We start from the raw sequence: 27,133 nt of genomic DNA, 5'->3' as shown, positions 1-27,133 counted from the left end.
TTAAAAGCTGCTGGAAGTGAACTCGCGTAAACAGCACGTGCCTCTAAATATTTTTGTTCGTGTGTATGACCAATACTCCTTGACCAGTTCGCGGAACAGAGATCCTTCAGTTTCCATAAGCTTCGTAGGCTTGTCATACTCCACTGCTCTCCCTGGAAGTGTATACAACTCATGAGTATGGGCAATGGAAAATATATGCTTCAGACATATATTAGACAGGTACATTTCACAGATAATAGTTTTTGATTGGAAAAGAGGAAAAGGTTGTGTTAATGTTAGAATAGTGCAGATTTGGTGTTCAACGGTATGACAAAAGTGATGTTCAGACATCCGTGGAAAAATGGTGAGACATCTATAAGGAGAAAGATTCACAATCTAATTGGTTCCAAGTGTAAAAATTCATATTCAATAGTAACTGTAGCTGTGCTTTCTATCTTCTTTTGATGTTGTTAGCCTTTAGGTTTTCGCTAGCTTATGCCTATTAGTTTTTTTTTGCTTCTGCTCGTTTATCTTTGTAAACCCATGAACCATCTTAAAATTCTTTTGCTTGGTAATACAAAACGACACATTTTGGCACGTATTCAAGCAAAAAAGGAAAATATATGTCAGCGAGAGACATACCATCGCTCATTGCAAGTACCATATCACAGTCCATTACTGTTGGTATGCGGTGGGCAACTGTAATAACTGTGCAATGTTTGAATTCTGTCCTGATCGTCTTCTGAAGGACAGCATCTGTTGCATTGTCTATAGAGGCTGTAGCTTCATCAAGAACTAAGATACGGCACCTTCTCAAAAGTACACGTCCCAGGCAGAAGAGCTGCCTTTGGCCCATGCTCCAGTTCGACCCATCTTCCACAACTATTATGAAAAGATCTTTGATCAATACTACGAATGGGATAGTGTAAACACCCGAATTTTTAAGTCCGGATGCCCTATTACATCATACATCGCAATCCCAGGAAGATTATTTTTGCGAGACATAATAGTAAGTAGTTCAGAGTCATCATTTATTACAACACATAAAGTCTTACAACAAGATCACATGATCCAATATTACACGAATATATTGTACAACATCACAAATAGTAGCGGAAGCGAAGTAGTAGTGGACTATCTATTCCACATGCAACGCTTGACGTTAGAAGACGATCCTAGTTATCGTAGACGTCCTGCTGTCCGTCATCCTGATACTGGTGCTCTCCTTCATAGTCTGGCATTTGAATAGCCAGGGCAAAGCCATGAGTACTTTTAAAGTACTCGCAAACTAACTTAACAATAATTACTCATTAAGTGTAAATAAGGGGGTGCTAAGCTCTAGGTTTATTTGCATAAAGCCAAGTTTTAGTTTAGTAAACATTTAGTAAAGCCTTATCATGTGCTAGACTAACTCAAGTGGGAACATTAGTGTCATTCCCACAACTCATTATGGTTCACCATAATATCACCTTTCAATTCACCATTCATTTCTAGGATCAAAACATTTTTAATGATAACGGAGATAGTATGGCCTTTCCAATCGTCCGTAACCGTGGACACGGCTATTCGAATAGGTTTAACACTCTCAGAGGTTGTACTCTTGTGCCACAACTTTTGATTACATCCGTCGAGGATAACCCCGAATCATCGTAACACGATACGCGGATCATCAACCATAACCTTTCACTTATATATGCTAGTATGAGCACCTCTCCCCATGAGCTTGGCCTCCCGGTGAAAAACCGCAGTCAACCCGGGAACTGCACAGGGCTTGGGCCGTACATTCACCTCATATTAACATCATTCCACACTTAACGGAGGCAGCCTCGGCGTAACCCCTATGATGTTTGTTTAGAGGGAACCCATACTAAAATACACAAGTTTCTAGTTAAGCCCTACCCATAATCAGGTATTGTGGGGGTACTTGTATAATTGGAAGGGTATCGCATTCAGACCCAATCATCAATTTTATCAAAAATCACTATCTTCTCTTGTTCACATCCACCTTCACTTTACTTTCTTTCAAAGTCATTTCACTTCACCATGTTCCCATCTAGAGTAGTCAATTTTAATTGATTAGCACTAGCAACTATATGAGGGGTGCTATCTAGCTTGAGTTGTGCTAATCTATTCCAAGTATTGTTCTACTCTAGACCAAGTGAATCATAAATCAAAAAGTACTTTGAAATAAATAAGCAAAAGTAAGTGTAAGTAAAAACATGGGATAGGTAATACATAAAAGTAAAGTGTGATGGTGCCTTTGCTCTTGTAGAGCTAAGCACTTGTGTTTAGCAAGGGTTAGCTTGCCTTGAGCTGAGTAGTTATCGAAGTTCTCTTCTTCTTCCCGAGAGTAGCCCTCCTCCTCTTGGTATTCCTCGTTACTAGCGTCTATATACGAATACGAGGTATAAATACTAAACCAAACTCACATACTAAACTAGAAACACTCAAAAGAGTTCACACTCTAGTCCTATTATCAATCAAACATGGCATGGTGAGTTATTTGATGAATTCTTATTTAGGAGAAAATAATTTCCTCTCATTATTCCTATTTCTTAAATTTGGTATGTAGATCCTTAGAGAAATTCATTTCTTCTCATTACATCTTATTAAGATTTAATCTCTTCATATAATAATAAGGTATGAAATATAGGTTGACCCAAAGTCAACATTTCATATCTATTATATGTGAGTATAATTTAATTGAAGTGCTACACTTCACATAGTTTTAAAACTTAACATTTAAATGAATTAAAATCTCTAAGTAATAATTCTCAAGGGTTCATTAGCCTAAGTCATTCCCCCTGGTTATATCACTTAGGATCAAGATTTAAATGAGAGAGTAGCTCTCATAGTATTTGTTAAATTTGAATTCCAAGTTGAATTGTTCTAGAATTGACTACATAGCTATTTTATTTGATCTAGTCCATGATCATACAAATAACATGTCTATATTATTGCATAATCAATTAGAGGACATCATTTGTGATTTATTAGAATTGGAATCAATTCAAAATCTATTCTGGTTAAATTTTAAATAAAGTTTGAATGTTCAAAAGTCCCTGTCTTGTCTTTTTTATCAAATTAATTCTACTACGAATTTGGAGGTGGGGCCAGTGGCATTGGATAGATAAATTCCTGGGCTTTCCAACGGTATAAAGTTTGCTAAATTTGGTTTGGCAGATTTCAAACTATTCAAATTTTACTAAACTATCAGCAGGGCAATTTGAATAAAGATTAAATCCAGTTTGAATAGGTGGGCTAGGCGGGAAACGTTACTGGGCCGAAACGGTTTAAAATTCACTTCGCAGCCCAACAAGCAACCGGTGCGGGTGGGCTGCCCTGACGAGGTGGGGGCCACCTGTCAGCGGCTCTTTAAACGCCGAAGCGGTACGCGAAATAGAAACCGTTGGATTAGAACGAGATCCGACGGCGTGTGAACGTCGTCGTCTCCGGCGAGAGGCGGGCTCCACGGCGGCGAGCCGAGGGGGTCGGAGGGCGTACCAGGCCGTTGCAGGTGTCCGGCAAGGTGCGCGGAGAAGGTGTAGTAGATGAGGAAGCCCCGGGTGCGGCGGCGGCGCTCGGGGAGGCTCCAATCGAAGCGGGGCTTCCGCGGGCTCCGGCGGACCTCGGCTCCCAATTGCTGCTGCTCCGGCGAGGTGGTGCTCAATTGAGGTGGGGAGAGTGTTCAGAGAAGGGAGGGGAGCAGATGGTGTGAAGGAGTTGTGGGCTGAGGAGCTCTATTTATAGCGGGCGATGGTGGCCGGGAGGTGCTGCGAGGGCGCGTCGACGGCGTGGCCTCTCCGTCGATCGAAAGGGCAAGGCGAGGACGGCATCTTGTAGGCGTCGTCCTGGCGATGCTCGAGGACTAGCTGGCGCGTCCAGGGGACGATGGAATCGTTCAGGAAATCGATTCGAGTGCTTGCGGTACCCGCGGTGCCTCGCCGGCGAGGACGACGGTGACAAGGCTGCTGCGCGTGCTTGAGCATGTCTAGCGGCTAGAGGGCGCGGAGGCGGTGCTCGACGCAGCGGTAGGCTTGCAGGGGAGGCGTAGGTTGCTCGAGTGCGTGGCGTCCGGCGCGTCCGGGAGTGATCACCACGCCGGTTGGCACGCTCTGGCACGGTTTTGGACGCGGACGTTCCGGCCAATGGGGTGCGTTGGCGATCGAGCGAGCGGTACTGGCGTGATCCTTGTGCTCCAGAGATGCTCGAAGACAAGAAGAAGAGTTGAGAGGGAGGCCAGAGAGAGGGATGCCCAAAGGTGGCCGGGGTACATGACATGGCATTGTTTTAGGGTTTCTCTTCATCCTCCTCTCACTTTAATCGACCAAGGCAAGTACTGGGATCATGCAGGGGCTGTAGAAGTGTGTAATGATCACAGGTTTAAAGGGGTTTAGTGAAGAACCCAGAGGATAATAGGGTGTAACTCAATTTGGAAATGATGCACGCCACTTGTTCGACACAATGGCCGCAAGAGAATTTTATTTGAATTTTGAAATTCTTTTTGGTGAATCTCTTTTATATAATTAGAGTGAAGTATTGGTGGTGGTGGTACTCATTTTGGAATTGATTTGCAAAATGTCAAAAGTGACATGATCTTCACTTTATTTCAGCATCCCTACTTGTCACTTTTATTCTGGTCAACCTAGTCAACTCTAGCCATGGTGGTCAACATCAAAGTTACTCACCTTGACATGGTCTTGGATGACATGGCTTTGGTTGACCAAGTTTAGTTCAAGAAATGAGAAAGCCAGGGGGGTAAAGTAGTGAAGAAAATATTTTTGTGACAAGTGACCAATATCATATGTATGTGAGAATTTCGAATTTCTTGTGTTTGATTCTTGATCCAATGATGCAATTGTGTTAGTTTATCATATTGAAGTATTTTAGAAGCAAGGGAGCAAGCAATTATGGCCTTGGTTGAGGATTTGCAATTTTGCATATTGTGTATGTAAGTGAAAAATGGGTTTTTCCCATTTTCTCCAATTCCCCTCAAATTAGGGTTTGATGATCTTGATTAGGGTTCACATAGCAATGGTTACTCATACTAACACTCATCATGGCAATTGCACAAAAGAAATCACTCAAATGCAAGAAACTATATGTGGCACTATATGCATATAAAAAGTTTTTGTTTGTTGCAAATTTTGAGTAATGGAAACTCTCTCTTGATTTTATTATTGTTGAACTTGGGATGTTACAAACCCTTCCCCCTTACAAAAGATCTCGTCCCGAGATCTGAGAAAACTAGGTACTAAAGAGATCTGGGTACTCAGTCCTCATAAAGTCTTCTCTCTCCCAAGTGGCTTCCTCTTCGGTGTGGTTACTCCATTGGATCTTCAGAAACTTGATACTTCGGGTACGGGTGGTTCTGAAGGCTTCTTCCAGGATGCGAATAGGTACTTCGCGGTATGTTAGATCTGAGTTGATATCCACAGCTCGATGGTCGATGTTCTTGAAAACCTCGGTCTTCTCAGGTACCTCTAAACACTTCCGGAGTAGCGAGATGTGAAACACATTGTGCACCGCTGACATTTCTTCCGGTAACTCCAGCTGATAGGATACTTCTCCTCGGCGGCTCAGGACCTTGAAAGGTCCTACATATCGTGGTGCGAGCTTTCCTCTAAGCTGGAATCTCTGCATTCCTTTAAGGGGGGACACTTTGAGATACACGAAATCTCCGATCTCGAAGGTCATCTCTCGGCGTCTCTTGTCGGCGTAGCTCTTCTGTCTTGATTGGGCTGTCTTGAGGTACTCGCGGATCTTGTGAACCTTCTCTTCGGCTTCTCGGAGAATATCTGGTCCAAAGACTTGACTCTCTCCTACTTCCGACCAATTCATAGGGGTACGGCACTTCCTTCCGTACGAGTGCTTCAAAGGGGGCCATTTGCAAGCTGGCTTGATAAATGTTGTTGTACGAGAATTCTGCGTAAGGCAAGCAGTCTTCCCACTTAGATCCATATTCTAGCACACAGGCTCTCAACATATCTTCTAGTATTTGGTTGACTCTTTCCGTCTGTCCATCAGTCTGCGGGTGATAAGCTGTGCTGAAATTCAGTCGGGTTCCTAGTCCTTCATGTACTTTCGCGCGAATGCGGAGGTGAATTGGGATCCTCTGTCGGATACTATCGACTTCGGGGTTCCGTGAAGGCTGACTATCCTTGAGATATATAACTCTGCGAGTCTCGGTCCTTGATAGGTGGTCTTGACGGGGATGAAGTGGGCGACTTTGGTTAGTCTGTCGACCACTACCCAGATGGAATCATTTCCTTTACTAGACTTGGGCAGTCCGGTGATGAAGTCCATTCCTACGGAATCCCACTTCCACTCGGGAATCTGTAGGGGTTGCAACAGTCCTGCGGGGCGTTGGTGTTCGGCTTTGACTCTTTGACAGATGTCACACTTGGCGATGTAGCTTCCAATTTCTCTCTTCATTCCATGCCACCGAATTGTTCCTTCAAATCCTGGTACATCTTGGTTCCTCCGGGGTGAATGGAGTACAGGGTGTCGTGAGCTTCTTTCAGAATAACTTGCTTCAACTCTGAGTCTGACGGCACGCAAAGGCGCTTGTTATACCATAGCACTCCTTCTTCATCTACGGTGAATCCCGGTGCCTTTCCGGCGGCTATTTGGTTCTTGATCCCCTCAATGCTAGCATTTCCTTTCTGAGCTTCCTTGATCTGACTAATCAGGGTGGGTTGGAGTTCAATGCTGGCGAGATATCCTTCGCTAACCAGTTCAAGCCTAAACTGTTCAAACTCTTCAAACAGACTGGGTTGCTCAATTGCTAACATGGAGTTTAACTGACACGGCAGTCTACTCAAAGCATCCGCTACCACATTGGCCTTGCCGGGGTGATAGTGGATTTCCATGTCGTAATCCTTGATTAACTCTATCCATCTGCGCTGTCTCATATTCAGCTCCTTCTGCGTGAAGATATACTTCAGGCTCTTGTGATCCGAGTAAACCTCGCATCGATTACCCATGAGGTAATGACGCCATACTTTCGAGTGCTAACACCACCGCTGCTAGCTCTAAGTCATGGGTTGGATAGTTCTGTTCGTGCTTGCTTCGGCTGCCTTGACAGGTAAGATATTACTTTTCCTTCTTGCATCAGCACACATCCAAGACCAATCTTGGAGGCATCGCAGTACACATCAAAGGGCTTGGTAATGTCCGGCATAACCAATATTGGGGCTGTTGTCAATCTTAGCTTGAGCTGTTGAAAGCTCTCTTCACACTTGTCGGTCCATTCGAACTTCCGGTCCTTCTTCAACAATTGAGTCATCGGTCTTGCTATGCTCGAGAATCCTTCAACGAATCGGCGGTAATATCCCGCCAATCCGAGAAATGCACGGACCTCGGTCTGAGTGGTTGGGGCTTTCCATTCTTCAACAGTCTTGATTTTTGCGGGGTCAACGGCAATTCTCCCGGCTGACAAGATATGACCCAAGAATCCTACTTCTTTCAACCAGAATTCACACTTGCTGAACTTGGCATACAACTGATGCTCCCGAAGGGTATCTAGTACCACTTCCAAATGTTGCTCATGCTCTTCTTCGGACTTGGAGTAAATGAGGATGTCGTCGATGAAGACAACGACAAACTTGTCCAGGAAGTTCATAAAGATCTTATTCATGAGATTCATGAAGTAAGCGGGAGCATTGGTCAATCCAAATGACATGACATTGTACTCATACAATCCATATCTCGGTGGTAAAGGCAGTTTTTGGAATATCGGTGGCACGAATCTTCAGCTGATGGTATCCTGTCCGCAGATCAATCTTCGAGAATACTTGGGCTCCGGTTAGTTGGTCAAACAGATCTTCTATCTTAGGCAACGGATACTTGTTCTTGATGGTGACATCGTTGAGCTTACGATAGTCCGTAACCAAACGAGTGGCACCGTCCTTCTTATCCACAAACAAAACTGGCGATCTCCAAGGTGACGCACTTGGTTGAATCAGACCTTTGAATAACATATCATCCAGTTGCTTCTTCAGTTCCACTAACTCTGCCGGGTTCATGCTCGTAGGCTCTCCGGGCTATGGGTCCGGTTCGAGGATTAACTCGATGATAAACTCGATATCCCGATCTGGGGGCATACCGGGTAGATCATCCGGAAACACATCAGGATATCGACAAACGACCCTGATCTGATCCAAGGTGGGTTTGGCTAGGCTTTGGTTGCAGGTGAACTTTCTGGGCATCCTTTCAGATATGTGTTCGACTATTATTCCGGTGCTACTCGTCATGGTGATGGCCTTCTTGGCACAATCAATCAGTCCATGATGTTTCGCCATCCAGTCCATTCCGAGGACTACTTCCAAACCTTTGGCTCCCAGAACAATCAAATTTGCATAGAATTCTATTTCATGTATTCTGATTGGCACATCTTTGCAAATTTTTCTAGCTTTAGTTGTTGATCCGGGTATTTGAACTATCATGACATGCTTCAAACTGATGGGTTGAATCTTACTAGTGCATGCAAAATCTTCGGTAATGAATGAATGCGATGCTCCGGAATCAAACGAGCACTCTTGCGGGTATTGAGTTAACGAGAGAACATACCCAGCACAACATCCGGGGCTTCCCGAGCTTCTTCGCATTCATGTGGTAGAGGCGGCCGTTGCGGTTGTTTGGGTTGTTGGGGGCGAACTTCTTGTTGGTGGTGACACGACGCTGCTGCTGCGCGGGCCCGAGGTGTTGGCGGCGGTCTTGGCGAGCTTCTTGGGGCACTCATAGGAGAAGTGCCCAGCCACTCCGCACTCGTAGCAGCTTGTAGGTGGATTTGTCCTTGGGGGTGATGGGAACGGCATTGCTCCCAGTCCTTGGAGCGGTGTTGGAGTTGTTGTTGGGGGCGCGAGGTGGAGCGCGGTTGAAGTTGTTGTTGTGGTTGTTGTTGTTGTTGTTGTAGTTGTGGTGGCCTCCTGGCCTGGGGTTTCCTCCACTCCGGTTCTGATAACTCGGACGTGGATTCTGCATCGGGGGCTTGTTGTTTCTTGGGGCGAACCCTCCACTTGAGCTGGGGCGATACTTGTGGTTATTGATGGGCCCACTCCGGTTCATCATACGGCGCTTGCGGTTCTCATTGGCTTGGTGTATCTTCCCCTCCATCTGAATGGCGGAGTCAACGAGGGCTTCTAGATCAGCAAAGGGAATGTTGATCAGCACAGTCTGCATCTCATCATGCAGTCCATTTAGGAACCTCTCCTTCCTCTTCTCAACGGTATCCGTCTCATCCGGGGCGTACCTTGACAAAGTGAGAAACTTGTCGCGGTATTCCACCACGGTCACTCTTCCTTGTTTCAGTTCCCTGAACTCATCCCTCATCTTCTTGATCAGACCCGGGGGCACATGATACTTGCTAAACTTGAGTTTGAAGTCCTCCCAAGTCATCATTTGCCCCGCATGTAAGGCGCGGGTACTTGTCCACCAGGCACGTGCAGGTCCAGCCCGGATAGTGGGTGGCGAACAACACCTTCTCGTTGTCCTCCACTCCGGCCACCTCGAGATTGTTCTCCATAGTTTGGAGCCAATCATCGGCATCGAGGGTTCCTCTCGTCTTGCTGAACACCGGTGGGTTGGTGTTTTGGAAGTTTTTCAGCTTCGACCCTGGGTGGTCATGGTTTCCGTGGCCTTGATTGCCCTGAGCAATCTGTTGAAGTGCATCTAGGTTGGCTTGCCGTTCAGCTCTCTCAACTTCTCTATCAGCCAACATCTGTTGCAACATCCGCATCATTGCTTCTTGAGTCATGTTGCGAGTTGGAGGTGCCATCTGAACAGGGATATGGATAATGAGATGAGAGGGAAATTTCTATGGCTCATTTTGGGATAAATTCACACAACTTAAACTTGATTCATAAAATATTAATAATATTACACACACAAACATAGTCATGGAGGTAGCAAATATTACAAGCCAAATGTTCAGGAGGGTTTTAAGAACCCTTTCAACAAACTACGATACATGGGGCGGATACAAAGGACCGATACATCTCATACTACGCAAGTGCTCATAAGGGGATGGAAACTATCCATCGATGCGGAGCGGGAAGGTGGTGTCCATCCCGGCATGCGAGTGCTGGTGGAAGTCCGGATCTCCCTCATCTTCATCCTCGTAGTCATTGTCGTTGTCGACGTAGGAGTAGCCATCCCCTTGGATGTCCTCTCCCTCACCTTCTCCTTCCAGGAGCTTGGAGTTGCTCCACCTGAGTGGAGATGGTCTCCTTCGGGACGGCGATCTTGGCCTTGAGGCGGTCGATGGTGTTCTCCTCTTGGCGACCCTGCGGCGGAGAATCCGACGCTCCTTGGCGATGACCTGAATGGTCTCCGCCTGCTGGACCAGCTGGAGGTGGGTGCTGGTTGGCGATGGCGCGGGAGTTGTCCAACTCCGCACGGGTCTCGAAGAGCATAAAGTCGAGGTGATCCACGTGGTGCCTCAGCACGGGGTGGAACGGCAGGCTGATGGGCAGCCCCAGTGAGGAGTGCCTTGCAAAGTGCGCAAAGCGTTCCCCTTCAATCGCCACCGAGTTTTGCCCGCACAGACGAGCGAGACCCTCTTGTATGGCGCGGGCGAGTCCGTCCACCCAGGTGTTCTCTCGGAGAGAGAACTGAATCTGGCGAAACATGGGTGAATCTGGCTGCCCAGGGAGGTTAGCCATGATGATCCATTGGAGTTGGCCTCCATTCTGAGCAGCGATCTGACCCCCGTAGAACACGGGAGGCGAGCGCCCGAGGAACTCGGAGAGGGTGAACAGATCCCTCTCAAAGATGAGATCCCCCCCCGTTGGCCAGCTCGTACACTTGAGTCTGGATGAAAGGCTCAAGTGGGATGATGGGCTCCATCTGTAGAGAGATTGATGAGCAAGTTAGAGAAGTGCAAGTGTTCAAAATTTTAAGTACTTATAAATAAGAACATGAATTTGGCTAGTTTACAAAAGATCTCAAAGGTAAGGGTATGATTGTATTTTTCATAATTATTCAATTCATTATTATTGGAAACTAAGTTTATCGAACGTCCATTCTAACTAGGGTCTCCTAAGGTCAAACAATGGCTCGATACCAACTTGTCAACACCCAGATTTTTAAGTCCGGATGCCCTATTATATCATACATCGCAATCCCAGGAATAATGTTTTTGCGAGACATAATAGTAAGTAGCATAGAGTCATCATTTATTACAACACATATTGTCTTACAACCATAGATCACATGATCCAATATTACACGAATATATTGTACAACATCACAAATAGTAGCGGAAGCGAAGTAGTAGTGGACTATCTATTCCACATGCAACGCTTGACGTTAGAAGACGATCCTAGTTATCGTAGACGTCCTGCTGTCCGTCATCCTGATACTGGTGCTCTCCTTCATAGTCTGGCATTTGAATAGCCAGGGCAAAGCCATGAGTACTTTTAAAGTACTCGCAAACTAACTTAACAATAATTACTCATTAAGTGTAAATAAGGGGGTGCTAAGCTCTAGGTTTATTTGCATAAAGCCAAGTTTTAGTTTAGTAAACATTTAGTAAAGCCTTATCATGTGCTAGACTAACTCAAGTGGGAACATTAGTGTCATTCCCACAACTCATTATGGTTCACCATAATATCACCTTTCAATTCACCATTCATTTCTAGGATCAAAACATTTTTAATGATAACGGAGATAGTATGGCCTTTCCAATCGTCCGTAACCGTGGACACGGCTATTCGAATAGGTTTAACACTCTGCGAGAGGTTGTACTCTTGTGCCACAACTTTTGATTACATCCGTCGAGGATAACCCCGAATCATCGTAACACGAGTACGCGGATCATCAACCATAACCTTTCACTTATATATGCTAGTATGAGCACCTCTCCCCATGAGCTTGGCCTCCCAGGTGAAAACCGCAGATCAACCGGGAACCGCACGGGGCTTGGGCCGTACATTCACCTCATATTAACATCATTCCACACTTAACGGAGGCAGCCTCGGCGTAACCCCTATGATGTTTGTTTAGAGGGAACCCATACTAAAATACACAAGTTTCTAGTTAAGCCCTACCCATAATCAGGTATTGTGGGGGTACTTGTATAATTGGAAGGGTATCGCATTCGGACCCAATCATCAATTTTATCAAAAATCACTATCTTCTCTTGTTCACATCCACCTTCACTTTACTTTCTTTCAAAGTCATTTCACTTCACCATGTTCCCATCTAGAGTAGTCAATTTTAATTGATTAGCACTAGCAACTATATGAGGGGTGCTATCTAGCTTGAGTTGTGCTAATCTATTCCAAGTATTGTTCTACTCTAGACCAAGTGAATCATAAATCAAAAAGTACTTTGAAATAAATAAGCAAAAGTAAGTGTAAGTAAAAACATGGGATAGGTAATACATAAAAGTAAAGTGTGATGGTGCCTTTGCTCTTGTAGAGCTAAGCACTTGTGTTTAGCAAGGGTTAGCTTGCCTTGAGCTGAGTAGTTATCGAAGTTCTCTTCTTCTTCCTGAGAGTAGCCCTCCTCCTCTTGGTATTCCTCGTTACTAGCGTCTATATACGAATACGAGGTATAAATACTAAACCAAACTCACATACTAAACTAGAAACACTCAAAAGAGTTCACACTGTAGTCCTATTATCAATCAAACATGGCATGGTGAGTTATTTGATGAATTCTTATTTAGGAGAAAATAATTTCCTCTCATTATTCCTATTTCTTAAATTTGGTATGTAGATCCTTAGAGAAATTCATTTCTTCTCATTACATCTTATTAAGATTTAATCTCTTCATATAATAATAAGGTATGAAATATAGGTTGACCCAAAGTCAACATTTCATATCTATTATATGTGAGTATAATTTAATTGAAGTGCTACACTTCACATAGTTTTAAAACTTAACATTTAAATGAATTAAAATCTCTAAGTAATAATTCTCAAGGGTTCATTAGCCTAAGTCATTCCCCCTGGTTATATCACTTAGGATCAAGATTTAAATGAGAGAGTAGCTCTCATAGTATTTGTTAAATTTGAATTCCAAGTTGAATTGTTCTAGAATTGACTACATAGCTATTTTATTTGATCTAGTCCATGATCATACAAATAACATGTCTATATTATTGCATAATCAATTAGAGGACATCATTTGTGATTTATTAGAATTGGAATCAATTCAAAATCTATTCCGGTTAAATTTTAAATAAAGTTTGAATGTTCAAAAGTCCCTGTCTTGTCTTTTTTATCAAATTAATTCTACTACGAATTTGGAGGTGGGGCCAGTGGCATTGGATAGATAAATTCCTGGGCTTTCCAACGGTATAAAGTTTGCTAAATTTGGTTTGGCAGATTTCAAACTGTTCAAATTTTACTAAACTATCAGCAGGGCAATTTGAATAAAGATTAAATCCAGTTTGAATAGGTGGGCTAGGCGGGAAACGTTACTGGGCCGAAACGGTTTAAAATTCACTTCGCAGCCCAACAAGCAACCGGTGCGGGTGGGCTGCCCTGACGAGGTGGGGGCCACCTGTCAGCGGCTCTTTAAACGCCGAAGCGGTACGCGAAATAGAAACCGTTGGATTAGAACGAGATCCGACGGCGTGTGAACATCGTCGTCTCCGGCGAGAGGAGGGCTCCCTGGCGGCGAGCCGAGGGGGTCGGAGGGCGTACCAGGCCGTTGCAGGTGTCTGGCAAGGTGCGCGGAGAAGGTGTAGGAGATGAGGAAGCCCTGGGTGCAGCGGCGGCGCTCGGGGAGGCTCCAATCGAAGCAGGGCTTCCGCGGGCTCCGGCGGACCTCAGCTCCCAATTGCTGCTGCTCCGGCGAGGTGGTGCTCAATTGAGGTGGGGAGAGTGTTCAGAGAAGGGAGGGGAGCGAGATGGTGTGAAGGAGTTGTGGGCTGAGGAGCTCTATTTATAGCGGGCGATGGTGGCCGGGAGGTGCTGCGAGGGCGCGTCGACGGCGTGGCCTCTCCGTCGATCGAAAGGGCAAGGCGAGGACGGCATCTTGTAGGCGTCGTCCTGGCGATGCTCGAGGACTAGCTGGCGCGTCCGGGGGACGATGGAATCGTTCAGGAAATCGATTTGAGTGCTGCGGTACCCGCGGTACTTCGCCGGCGAGGACGACGGTGACAAGGCTTCTGCGCGTACTTGAGCATGTCTAGCGGCTAGAGGGCGCAGAGGCGGTGCTCGACGCAGCGGTAGGCTTTGCAGGGGAGGCGTAGGTTGCTCGAGTGCGTGGCGTCCTGGCGCGTCCAGGGCGTGATCACCACGCCGGCTGGCACGCTCTGGCACGGTTTTGGACGCGGGCGTTCCGGCCAATGGGGTGCGTTGGCGATCGAGCGAGCGGTACTGGCGTGATCCTTGTGCTCCAGAGATGCTCGAAGACAAGAAGAAGAGTTGAGAGGGAGGCCAGAGAGAGGGATGCCCAAAGGTGGCCGGGGTACATGACATGGCATTGTTTTAGGGTTTCTCTTCATCCTCCTCTCACTTTAATCGACCAAGGCAAGTACTGGGATCATGCAGGGGCTGTAGAAGTGTGTAATGATCACAGGTTTAAAGGGGTTTAGTGAAGAACCCAGAGGATAATAGGGTGTAACTCAATTTGGAAATGATGCCTGCCACCTGTTCGACACAATGGCCGCAAGAGAATTTTATTTGAATTTTGAAATTCTTTTTGGTGAATCTCTTTTATATAATTAGAGTGAAGTATTGGTGGTGGTGGTACTCATTTTGGAATTGATTTGCAAAATGTCAAAAGTGACATGATCTTCACTTTATTTCAGCATCCCTACTTGTCACTTTTATTCTGGTCAACCTAGTCAACTCTAGCCATGGTGGTCAACATCAAAGTTACTCACCTTGACATGGTCTTGGATGACATGGCTTTGGTTGACCAAGTTTAGTTCAAGAAATGAGAAAACCAGAGGGGTAAAGTAGTGAAGAAAATATTTTTGTGACAAGTGACCATTATCATATGTATGTGAGAATTTCGAATTTCTTGTGTTTGATTCTTGATCCAATGATGCAATTGTGTTAGTTTATCATATTGAAGTATTTTAGAAGCAAGGGAGCAAGCAATTATGGCCTTGGTTGAGGATTTGCAATTTTGCATATTGTGTATGTAAGTGAAAAATGGGTTTTTCCCATTTTCTCCAATTCCCCTCAAATTAGGGTTTGATGATCTTGATTAGGGTTCACATAGCAATGGTTACTCATACTAACACTCATCATGGCAATTGCACAAAAGAAATCACTCAAATGCAAGAAACTATATGTGGCACTATATGCATATAAAAAGTTTTTGTTTGTTGCAAATTTTGAGTAATGGAAACTCTCTCTTGATTTTATTATTGTTGAACTTGGGATGTTACAGATAGTTCCAAACATCATGATATCAAAAGGGTATATGTAATAGATCTATGAGTATTAACAGTTTGGCATGTCTAATGGCACATGTACTTCACGCCTATTTTGAATTTCGGAAACGAATGGAGCAGAGTTTTTATGTTCGCGCAATTTATAAGGTTCAAACAATAAACTCAAGATGATAAATATAAACGAAGTGAAGTTTCCTACCATGCGAGTCCAATCCCTGTTCCTTCTCCTGGACAGCTTCCAGAAGTTGACATTTTTCAAGAATCTGCAGCACAATAATTGGAGTAACTACTTCAGTGATTATATTATATTGTCTGCATGACATTTGGAGCCTAGCTCAGTCGGCGGGAGGTGTACACTCCTGCCATCTGGACTCAAGTTTGCCATCTTGTTTCTTCTATCAGTGAAAGGTTACGTAGATCTAGATTTCATAGTAAGAAAGGCTATTTGTCATTTCGGATTCCCCAATTCATATTATTCGCCCCATCTTGAAAATGTGCTGAACTTTCTGAAACTTTTTGGTATATTATCACGGTAACCGAATTGAGTTGCCGTGTTACTATAGCGAACTCCATTAGGGTTTTTCAGCGAAGCGACTTTCATTGAATCGTATCTCATCATTGGGCAAGATGGAAAAAAAATCAGCAAATACAGTTGTGTGCATTTACCTCCCATATTTCTTGATCTGAGAATCTCCCAAGGGGGTCTATGTTGTATCTTACTGTACCCTGAAAAAGTGTTGGATCTTGTGGAATGATACCCAAACGCGAACGTAGGTCATGCAAGCCTACCATGCTGATGTCCACAGAGTCTATAGTAATTCTCCCTTCAGCAGGTTCAACAAGACGAAACAATGCACCAATTAATGTTGTCTTTCCACTTCCTGTTCGGCCAACTATACCAATCTTATCTCCACCTTCAAACCTGCAAGTGATTCCATGTAGTGCAAGGGGAGTATTTTTCCTGTACCTAATCTGTCGAGTGACAATCAATCACACAAATTTGTTACAGTAGCAGTTAACAGCATCTTGTTTTTTACGGTATTACATGTAGATATTTATATTAGATTACCTTCAAATCTGTAAGCTCCACATTGCCATCTTGGGGCCAATCTGGTGCCGGTCGATTTTCTATAACAAATTCTGCTGCTTCACTTTGTATGTCCATGTACTGGTTCACCCGTTCCACCGAGATTATGTGATTTGCAAGGTTGCATTGGTTTTGAATACAGAAAACAAATGACATATTTAGGGAAAGACCATAGGACAATGCCATTCCCACAAAACCTGTGCAATTATGAAAGGAAAAAATTATTTTACTGACTGAAATGTTAAACTATTCATAAACTGAAAACTATCAGATACTTATATTTAGTTGGTGCATAGACAGTGTTATATTTGAGATGCACAATAAACGAAGAACGAAAAGTAAAACACTGCAGGGGACACGAGATTTTAACGTGGAAAACCCTTGCAACACACAAGGGAAAAACCACGGGCGCCAGCCAGCAAAACTTCACTATTTCGGTGGTGTTTACAAACGCCGTGGGTGTACAATGATGCGATGATAACCCTAGCGGCGGCTTACAGGGAATATAAATAGGCGGTGGCAACGCTTCGGCCCAAGCCTCCGGCGACGGGCCTCGCTCCGCTCGTCAGAAGTTAGCCTCCCTTTAGTATATGAATTTGGATCACAAAATAACAAACTCCACCTTGAGACAAATTCCTTGTAGCATGAACTTAAACAATCACCTGAATCAACAAAGAAAACACTTGCTGGCGCCAATAGCCACTTGGGCTAAACAAGTTATACTAACCAAGCTTGAGCAAAGCTCAAACTTGGACACAGGGACAGAGCTTAGTCATCATATCAGCAGGATTATCATGAGTACTAATCTTGCATACCTTCACTTTACCTTTTGCAACCACATCTCTGATTGCGTGGTACTTAATATCAATGTGCTTTGTCCTATCATGGAACATCTGATCTTTAGTAAGATAAATAGCACTTTGACCGTCACTCGAACAACTTAATGCAAGAATTATCTCCACAAAGCTCAGCATATAACCCTTTCAGCCAAACAGCCTCTTTACCCGCCTCAGCAATAGCCATGTACTCAGCCTCGTAGTAGATTGTGCAACAAGCATCCCGCAAAGTAGCCTTCCAGCCTAACAAGCACATCCACCAACAAGAAACACATAACCTGTGAGGGACCTTCTCCGATCCAAATCGCCGACATAATCTGAATCCACATATCCGGCGAGCTCCTCACCAATCCCTGCCAAACCTCAAGCAAGCTTTTGATGTGCCGCGAAGGTACCTGAAAATCCACCGAACAGCTTTCCAATGTTCTTTACCGGGATTAGCCATGTATCGACTGACCAAACTCATAGCATATGATAGATCGGGACGTGAACAAACCATGGCATACATCAAGGAACCAACAAGCACTAGAATAGGGAACTCGAGACATGTACTCAATATCATCTTTAGAGCTAGGACATTGCAAAGCCGACAACTTGAAATGAGAAGCAATAGGAGTAGTAAATCGACTTTGCATCATGCATATTAAAACGATGAAGAACTTTCTCAATGTACTTTTCCCGACTAAGAAACAACAAACTAGACTTTCCGTCCCTTTTGATTTCCATGCCTAGTATTTTCTTAGCAGGACCAAGATCCTTCATCTCAAACTCACTACTTAATTGATTCTTTAAAGTAGTGATCTCTTTCATGCTCTTGGCAGCAATCAACATATCATCAACATATAGCAAGCAAATAAATAGGTGATCCATTAACAAACTTGATATACACACAACTATCATACCGAGATCTCTCAAAACCATGTGTAAGCATAAATGAATCAAACCTTTTATACCATCTGTCGTGGCGACTCGTTTCGGACCATAAAGGGACCTCTTTAATTTGCAAACAAGATCCTCCTTACCAGGCACAACATAACCTTCAGGTTGGTCCATATATATATCCTCCTCCAACTCACCATGCAGAAGCGAGTCTTTACATCTAGCTGCTCAAGCTCAAGATCATGCATAGCAACAATACCAAAGAAAGCACGAATAGAACTATGCTTCACAACCGGGGAGAATACATCATTATAATCAACACCTGGAATTTGACTCGAAACCTTTTGCTACTAACCTTGCCTTAAACCGTGGAGGCTCATTAGGAGACAAACCTTCCTTTCTTTTGAATATCCACTTGCAGCGGACAGCCTTCTTTTGTTTAGGCAAGTGCACAACATCCCATGTGCCATTCTTCTCAAGCGATTGCATCTCTTCTTGCATCGCACCTACCCACTTCTCTTTATCAACCGAAGCAATGGCTTCGGTATATGTAGCTGGTTCAATATCATGCTCCACCTGTTCAAGCACAACTCAAAGCATAAACAACAATATCACATTCTTGAATTAATCGGGTAGGAGGTGTAATCTTTCTCTTAGGGCGGTCAGCAGCAATAGACCGTCCTTGTCGCTGAACAAAAGGTGGTGAAGGTGGAACATCATTATCATCATTGTTGGTTTCAGGAAACACATTTTCATTCTCCTTTGCGTGCTCCACCCGCACGCCAATTCCGTGCTGCTCATCATCGAAACATCAGGAGAATCAATAGCATCGAAATATCGGTAGACGGACTATCATTAAACATAACCGCCTCATTAAAAACGACATTCCTGCTCAACACAATTTTCTTAGTTTCAGGATTCCATAATCTATATGCCTTAACTACCGAACCATAACCAAGGAAGATGCACTTAACAGCCCTTGGCTCCAACTTTCCATTATCAACATGAGCGTAAGCGATGCAACCGAAAACTCTCAAATCTGAATAATCAGCAGGCGAACCAGACCATACCTCAATTGGAGTTTTCTTATCAAGTGGAACAGAAGGTGACCCGTTGATGAGATAACATGCGGTGGAGGCTGCTTCAGCCCAAAAACCTCTATGCATCTTTGCATTAGACAACATGCAGCGAGCCCTCGAAATAATGGTCCCGTTCATGCGTTCAGCCACGCCATTCTCGTTGAGGGGTGTACGGAATGGTATGATGTCTTACCATCCCATCATTGCTGCAAAACTCATCAAATTCATTTGAACAAAATTCCATACCATTGTCGATACGGAGTATCTTAACCTTTTTTTCAGTTTGGGTTTCCACCATAACTTTCCACTTCTTAAAAGCATTAAAAACATCAGATTTATGTTTCGGGAAATATGGCCACACTTTTCTTGAGTAATCATCAATAATTGTAAGCATGTAATTAGCACCACCATTAGAAGTTCTACGGGACGGACCCCAAACATCAGCGTGTACATAATCTAAAATGCCTTTGGTGGTATGAACGGAAGCATTAAATTTTACTCTTTTATGCTTACCAAAGATGCAGAGTGCTCACGTGAACTCAAGATTACCTAAATCGCAGCCATCAATTAGCTCTCTCTTTGCCAATTCTGCCATGCCAAGCTCACTCATATGTCCAAGACGCTTGTGCCAAAGGTTAGTCTTACTAGTTTCATCGTAACTAACAGCAGCGAAGCAATACCGGGCAAAGTGCTACCTCTAAGGACATATAATTTCGCGAAATTCATATCACCAATCATAATAATGAGAGAACCTGATGATACCTTCAAAAGTTTGTTCCCACCTTTGTACTTGTACCCGTCACAATCAAGGGTACTCAAAGAGATCAAATTCCTCGCCATGGAGGGTATGTGTTTCACTCCCTGTCAACGTGCGTGTCATCCCATCATGGGTCTTGATCTCGAACGGAACCAATGCCAACAATGCTGCACTCGGTTGTCATTCCCCACACGCACAAAATCTCCACTCGCACGTACTCATAAGAACTGAACCAATCTTTGTTACAGCAAATATGAAACGAACATGCAAGTATCAAGAATCCATTCATCATCACGTGAAACACATGCAGCCAAAACAGCTAAGCAATCTCCATCGAACTATCACTACCAAGCAACAACGAGCAGCCTCACCCTTACCGGTGACAACGGCAGCCTTACCATTACCATCATTATTTTTCGGTTGGTAAGTTCCGTTCCTTTTCTCCTTGTTCTCGCAGCTTCCAACAATCATCAATATTGTGGCTAGATTTCTTACAATACCTCGCAGAACTTGTCACGTCCTTTGGACTTTGAGCGACCTCTATCGCCCTTGCTCTTATCTCTCGTTGTTGTGGTAGTAGTTATCTCGCTGCTCGATCCCGCCACGGACCTCTAACGCCTCCGCCTTGGAGGACGAACTTTCAACCTCGCACCATAAATTTCATTTTCTCCTTTTGTTGGAGAGCATCATAAACTTCCGCGAGAGTTAGTTTGTCGCGGCTCAATAATATGGTGTCACGAAAATTACCGAAAGAATTAGGCAGCGAGCATAAAAGAAGAAGACCTAAATCCTCATCCTCATACTTAACTTCTATAGACTGCAAATCAGAAACAATCTCTTTCCAGGAAGATAGGTGATTCATTACCGAACCTCCCTCTTGCAACTTATGCGAGAACAGCTTCATCTTCACGTGCAATCTGCCCGTGAGATCCTTGGACAAACAGATCTCCTCTAGTTTGACCCATAACTCGGCGGTGGTTTTCTCCCTGCAGCACTTCCTGCAGAATATTATTTGACGAGATGGAGTTGAATCAACGATAAAGCCTTACGGTCTTTCCGCTTCTCCGCATCGGTCCAGGTATCCTTCGCTTTCTCGCCGAAAGCATCGATCGCTTCATCCAGATCCGAAGATTGGGCGAGAATCGCCCTCATCTTCACTTGCCACAAAGCAAATCTCGTGGTGTAGTCCAGCTGCGGTAGATCGAACTTCAGTGACAACATCTCGAAAACCCTAGATCCAAAGAACACGGGCTCGATACCACTTGTTATATTTGAGATGCACAATAAACGAAGAACGAAAAGTAAAACACTGCAGGGGACACGAGATTTTAACGTGGAAAACCCTTGCAACACACAAGGGAAAAAACCACGGGCGCCAGCCAGCAAAACTTCACTATTTCGGTGGTGTTTACAAACGCCGTGGGTGTACAATGATGCGATGATAACCCTAGCGGCGGCTTACAGGGAATATAAATAGGCGGTGGCAACGCTTCGGCCCAAGCCTCCGGCGACGGGCCTCGCTCCGCTCGTCAGAAGTTAGCCTCCCTTTAGTATATGAATTTGGATCACAAAATAACAGACAGGACTAAAACTGCTGGTAAAAGCATGGAAAATATTATTTTCCTGCAACACACATCAATACTATCAGTATCAGGAGGCTAAAATGTAAAAGCTATGATAAGGAGGAAGTATAAAGTACGTTTTCAGAACAAAAGCTTTTCATAACTCAGTATCAGGAGGCTATGAAAAGGTAGCAACATTTTCATGGCAACACATTTAACATTTATCACAACTCAGATGCAAGTAGGAATGGCAGCAGAACGAGCTAGCGATTGTGCCCAATATTTGAAGCAACATGGTGGCAATGCGCTTACCAGGGCTAAAAGTCCCTTGAGGAAGAACAACCATGACAAAGGCAGAAACAAAAAGAACTGCAGCACTCATTATTTCCAGGCGTTGAATCAACCATTCAATTGCTGCAAAATTGTAGAAATATGGACTGGCATTCTTGTCAACAAGATCCAAATTTTTAACAAAGAAACGATCTTCTTCTTCGAAGGCCCTTATTGTTATAGCCCCTGAAATAGATTCACCCAAGTGATTTGCTAGAGCAGACTTCGTAGTGCCATTGATCCGCATCAATTCCTTAGCCGAGGCTAGATAGTACCTCTGCATGACCAAACATATCAGTTTCACTTAATGAAAACTTAGAACGTAAAGCATAAGGCTAATTCACCCCTTTTGGACAAACAGAAGCATAATACACCAGTTGGTGAATGAAATCAAATATACTTCAACCTAATTGCCAAAATAACCCAAGAACTGGGGCCTAGCCAAATACCTGCAGCCTAATTGCAAAAACTATCATAGGCACGGATACAAACAGAACTTCCCATGTAACAACAGCCAATACCCCTAGATTGCTATATGCATTTAAGCTGGCATTCAGGGTAAACATGAAGGCAAATGGAACATTTAGGTCAACAATACTCAAATCTGAAGAGACCTGCATTATAAAGGGGGAAAAACAGCGAGTTAAAACTTCATGAGAAAATCTCCGGATGGAAAACAGATCTTGATTTCATCATATATGTCATTTGTTAAGGATGATTACCCGACTAAGAACCCTTCCTAAAGGGGTAGAATCAAAAAAGGACATTGGTGCACGGAACAACGAATTGAGCAGCTGGGAAAACAAGGATCTTGATGTCTCTATCCCAAGAACAACGACTGATAAAGATCTTGATAGCAAGAAGAACATTGTGCAAACTCCGATAATGATGTACACTGAAATTAACTTCAGCATACTAACATGAGGATTTTGGACATTAGCAGCCATCCATGAATTCTGCGATATTTGTCCAGCTATGAAAATAATGTGGGAAATAAAACAAAAGGAAACATATAGAAAGCCTTTGTTCTGGCGCAGGTAACTCATATAAGGCTTAGCACCTGCATCCCCTGTTTCTCTTTCCTCTTTCTTGATCAGTTGATCTACTAGTGATGGCTTTAAAGACTCCATATATCTGCCATGAATATCATCGGTCTCCTTTACTGATATTTCCTTAGTTCTTTGAGAGGGGATATTGTTTTTAAGATCTGAAACACCAATTGTATCTTTATGGGCAGTTACAAATTCCTTAAATTCTTCACAATCTTCCAATAGATCTTGATAAGGTGCAGACTTTATAACCTCTCCATCTGACATTAACTGCCAGAAATCATCACTAATTTTAGATGGTATCAACAAACAAATAAAGCTCGCTACAGATAAATATAGGTTATAAAGACACAAATATCATATCATCATATGTTGAATTTTCGAAATGGAGAGAGATACCAAAATGGAGTCAAATACGGGTAAAAAATCAACTTGGTGGGTCACCAAAAGGACAGTCTTGTCTGATAGAGCACTCATGACATATTCCTGTCACACAGAGTGTCATACAATAGTTCATAATGAAATAGTATACAATATGCATCTGCTAATATGGTCCTTACATTGAAGAGACTTGTTGCTGTATGGGCATCAACAGCACTGAAAGGGTCATCAAGAAGATAGATGTCTGCATTTCGGTATAGTGCACGAGCAAGCTGGACGCGCTGCTTCTGACCACCACTAAGGTTTACTCCTCTCTCCCCAATTTGAGTACAATCTCCATATGGCAACATTTCAAGGTCCTTAACCAGCGAGCACCTCGCGAGTGTGTCTTGGTACCTTTGTCTGTCCATCGAAGATCCAAAGAGAATATTGTCTTGCACAGTTCCTGTCTGGATCCATGCATTCTGAGAAATATATGCTATTTTCCCACAGACTTGAATCTGAAATTTTTGTGCAAAGATGAACAATTTGAAATGAAGTTCTCATGAAAATCTGTGAACGTACTTTACGATGGTTTCTATAGTCATTGGTCAAGCAAAAAAAAAACTTTGCAACACGAAACATGGTGCAATCGTCAACAGATTGTGTTTTGAGAAATAGCCCTCCCCAATTATTAGGCCGTGTGGGTACCACATTTGAATTGCAAGACTGTGGTAAGGTTTACTAAGATTATAAAATTTGCAACATATAAAGATGGAACTTAATGAAAGTAAAAACAGCAGATCATAACCTCATAAATTTATTAAAAGCAATGTGCTTTTTATTTCATTATAAGTTGAAGCTAATAAAAACATACCGTGCCTTCAGTTTTTGGGATTTCTCCGAGTATAGCAGCCAAAAGTGTTGACTTTCCTGATCCTACCTGTCCACAGATTGCAACCTTTTCTCCACCTTTGACTACCAAATTTATATTCTTTAGAGTTTCTTTTGATGGATTTTCATCCCACGAGAAACAGCACGAATTCATCGCTATAGAGTAATCAATACCAACATAGTATTTCTTCCTAACTTGCCCATTCAGCTCAGGTGCATCAAGAAACTTTGATATCCGAGTGAACGCAACCTTAGCTTGTATCACAATAGCAATAACATCTGGTATTGACCTAACCGGGTCTTGCAACAGGCGTAGAGTTGCCACGAAGGTGAAGACATTGCTCGCATCAAGTGCGATTTTAAGAAAATAACATGTTATAAAGGTTGCCGCAGAAACCAAAACAGGTGATGACCAGAAGAGGAAACTGTTGTATGCCCTCCTAAGTTGGAATGCTAACAACCACTTGTACTCAATCTCCCTCAACCCTTCCATGACCTTCTTGAAATGACCTTCCCATGCATAAAGTTTCAAAACTTTCATATGAACTAATGACTCAGACATGGCCTTTAATCTCACATCTTGTGCTTCCATAAGTTTACTCTGAAATTTGTGTTGCAGTTTGGCTAACGGAGCATTGCAGAGTACGGTGATAACGATGACAATCAATGGTGAAACCATTGCAGCACCAATCGCATTGTACAGAATTGCCAGAGCAATGCAAAAGTTGAACACTTGTTGTCCATGTTTGGTGGAACCAGTATGGAAATTCTCCGATCCGGTAGGCATCAACGGTCACATAGTTCATAATTTCTCCAGAAGAGTGCTTCATTTTTGCTGCGTTCGATAGCCTCTGTTGCTTCTTATAAATAGATGCTGACAGTAATGACCTCACCTGCAGTCCTAATCTCCGTGTACGGAAATACCACTGTCTCTGTGACAGTGATTCACAACATTTACAAATGAACATTATCGCAGCAAGCACATACCCTTCATATTTAAAGGTTCCTTTCCCAAGCAGTACATTGATGAATGCCTTGAGAAGTACTGGGCCTGTAGATAATGTGAGAACCTTGAGCAAAGCAAAGAATCCTGAGACCACGATTGCGCGCTTGTGACAAGAAACAATGGTCCAGAAGATCGATGGTGTGGCTTGTGACTGTGACTGTGACTGCTTCTTGCTGTTCAGCTTCTCCATAAACTTCAAGTACTGGTTCTGTGCTTGATCGTTGGTGCCCAAATGTGGAACGTCCTTGTCCTCAAGAGGCTTCACATATCCCACCTTCATTAAAGGATTCAACCACCAAAATGACATCTCACTTAAAAAACCAGCTTTAGCAAAGGGAGTAACCTGACAATCGGAATCAGCTACCTCAGGGTCTGTGTCGGTATTCAGGGGCTTGTGCAATCCATTTCCCGTTCCCACATAAGCTTCTCCATCATGGGTGCACCAAAAGCCATAAAGGAGGAGGAGAAATGCAGATGGTAGGGACAAAAGATCTAAACAAGCCTTGATGGTGATCGTCTTGTCTGCAACAATGTCAACAACTGAAGAACAACAGATGAATGTTGCGAAGACGGTCAGCAAGAGCGAACAAACTTGAATAAATGCAGATCCTAGAAAGCGAGGCTTTATGCTGAAAGTGCAGCTGGCAAGTACCAAACACAGTCCTTGAGATAAAGTTACGAGCCACCAGTGTGGCAGGTAAGCAGAAGCATCTTGATTGAAGTTATTCCCCAGCATCCACAGCCCTAGGCCAAGATAAACCATACCCAAGCTGCTATTTAACACCGCAGCAGACAAATGTAGTGGTGACCTCAGCCTGGCAAGCTGCCGCGAAGATGCTCTACTCTTAGGAATTTTGACAAACAAGTGGAGTACTAGGATGACTACGAACAGCGCTGCGATGCCAATCACCACTAGATGATTCATGCAGGTAGAGGAGTCGAATATTTCCTTGAATGCACATGAGGCGACATCTTGGTTGGAGCAAATTGGGCTCCCACACAAGCTCGTCATCCAAGAACCTATATGTATAGTTTAGTGATCCCGAACGAGCCTGAAGTATATATAGCAACAATGATTTGGGTATGTAAGAGAGGACTTACTAGTGAGGGAACCCATTTGTGCAACCTCTGTTGCACCGCCGGGTGGATCAGTTCTTCCCTGAATCCTGCAGCAACCATGAACAAAGAGCTAGTTAGGACAAAAAACATGTATACTCTCTTCTGTTGTATGAACAAACGGACAAAGAACAGAGCAGCGTCACAAAATTGAGATTCCATTGAATTATTATCTAGGGGGGATACGGAAGATTCAGTTGTGGGAGTACGAATCCATCCATGACCATCTGAACAAAAAAGTTATCGGAACAGAAAACCAATGAACCCGCTGAGTTATTGTGATCTGTCACTGTATGCATAGCCGATCATCGGGCACCATTGACAATCGAGAGGATAAATATGAGAGGTGGAGGAGAAAAGGAGGAACTGAAACGATGGACGAAAAAAGCGGTAACTCGTGCTCTACCCGCGGGAAATCCAAACTGAGGTTCAGTGAGAAACTATGCGTGATCAAGGGACTCACAAGTGAACTATAATACTAGGAATGTAATACTACTAGGACCTTGGATCACGAGAAGACGGAGGAGGAATACAGAAAACCCAAACCCCATTCCGCATCTACCCCCAAACCCTCTGCAACCCTTGGAGAACCCATTTCGTGAAGCCATGAATGATGGCACTATTTCATTTTGAGCAGGAGATGGCAGTATTGACCTCGGTTCTTTGGTTGCCGCCCCGCCGCCGCCGCCGGCGTGAGCTTTTCAGTGTCCAGCAGCAGCAGACTGCAGCCCGTGAGCCTTTTATTGGGAGGAGGAGAGCACGGCGCACGTGACCGAACACCGGCGCGCGGTCAGGTGAGGCCGGCCGCATCGCTTCTCCTACCCTCGGTCCCCGAATA

The 27,133-nt window shown here is 43.8% G+C and overlaps 1 pseudogene; it reads right to left on the bottom strand.

The window, feature by feature from the left end:
• On the bottom strand, positions 1 to 26,296 carry LOC124703446 (annotated as a pseudogene).
• Positions 26,297 to 27,133: the final 837 nt, after the last annotated feature.

Source organism: Lolium rigidum, chromosome 1, assembly GCF_022539505.1.
Source record: "Lolium rigidum isolate FL_2022 chromosome 1, APGP_CSIRO_Lrig_0.1, whole genome shotgun sequence".
NCBI classification, from domain to species: domain Eukaryota; kingdom Viridiplantae; phylum Streptophyta; class Magnoliopsida; order Poales; family Poaceae; genus Lolium; species Lolium rigidum.
Note: the sequence above shows the minus strand (reverse complement) of the source record. Positions and strands in the feature narration are given on the sequence as shown.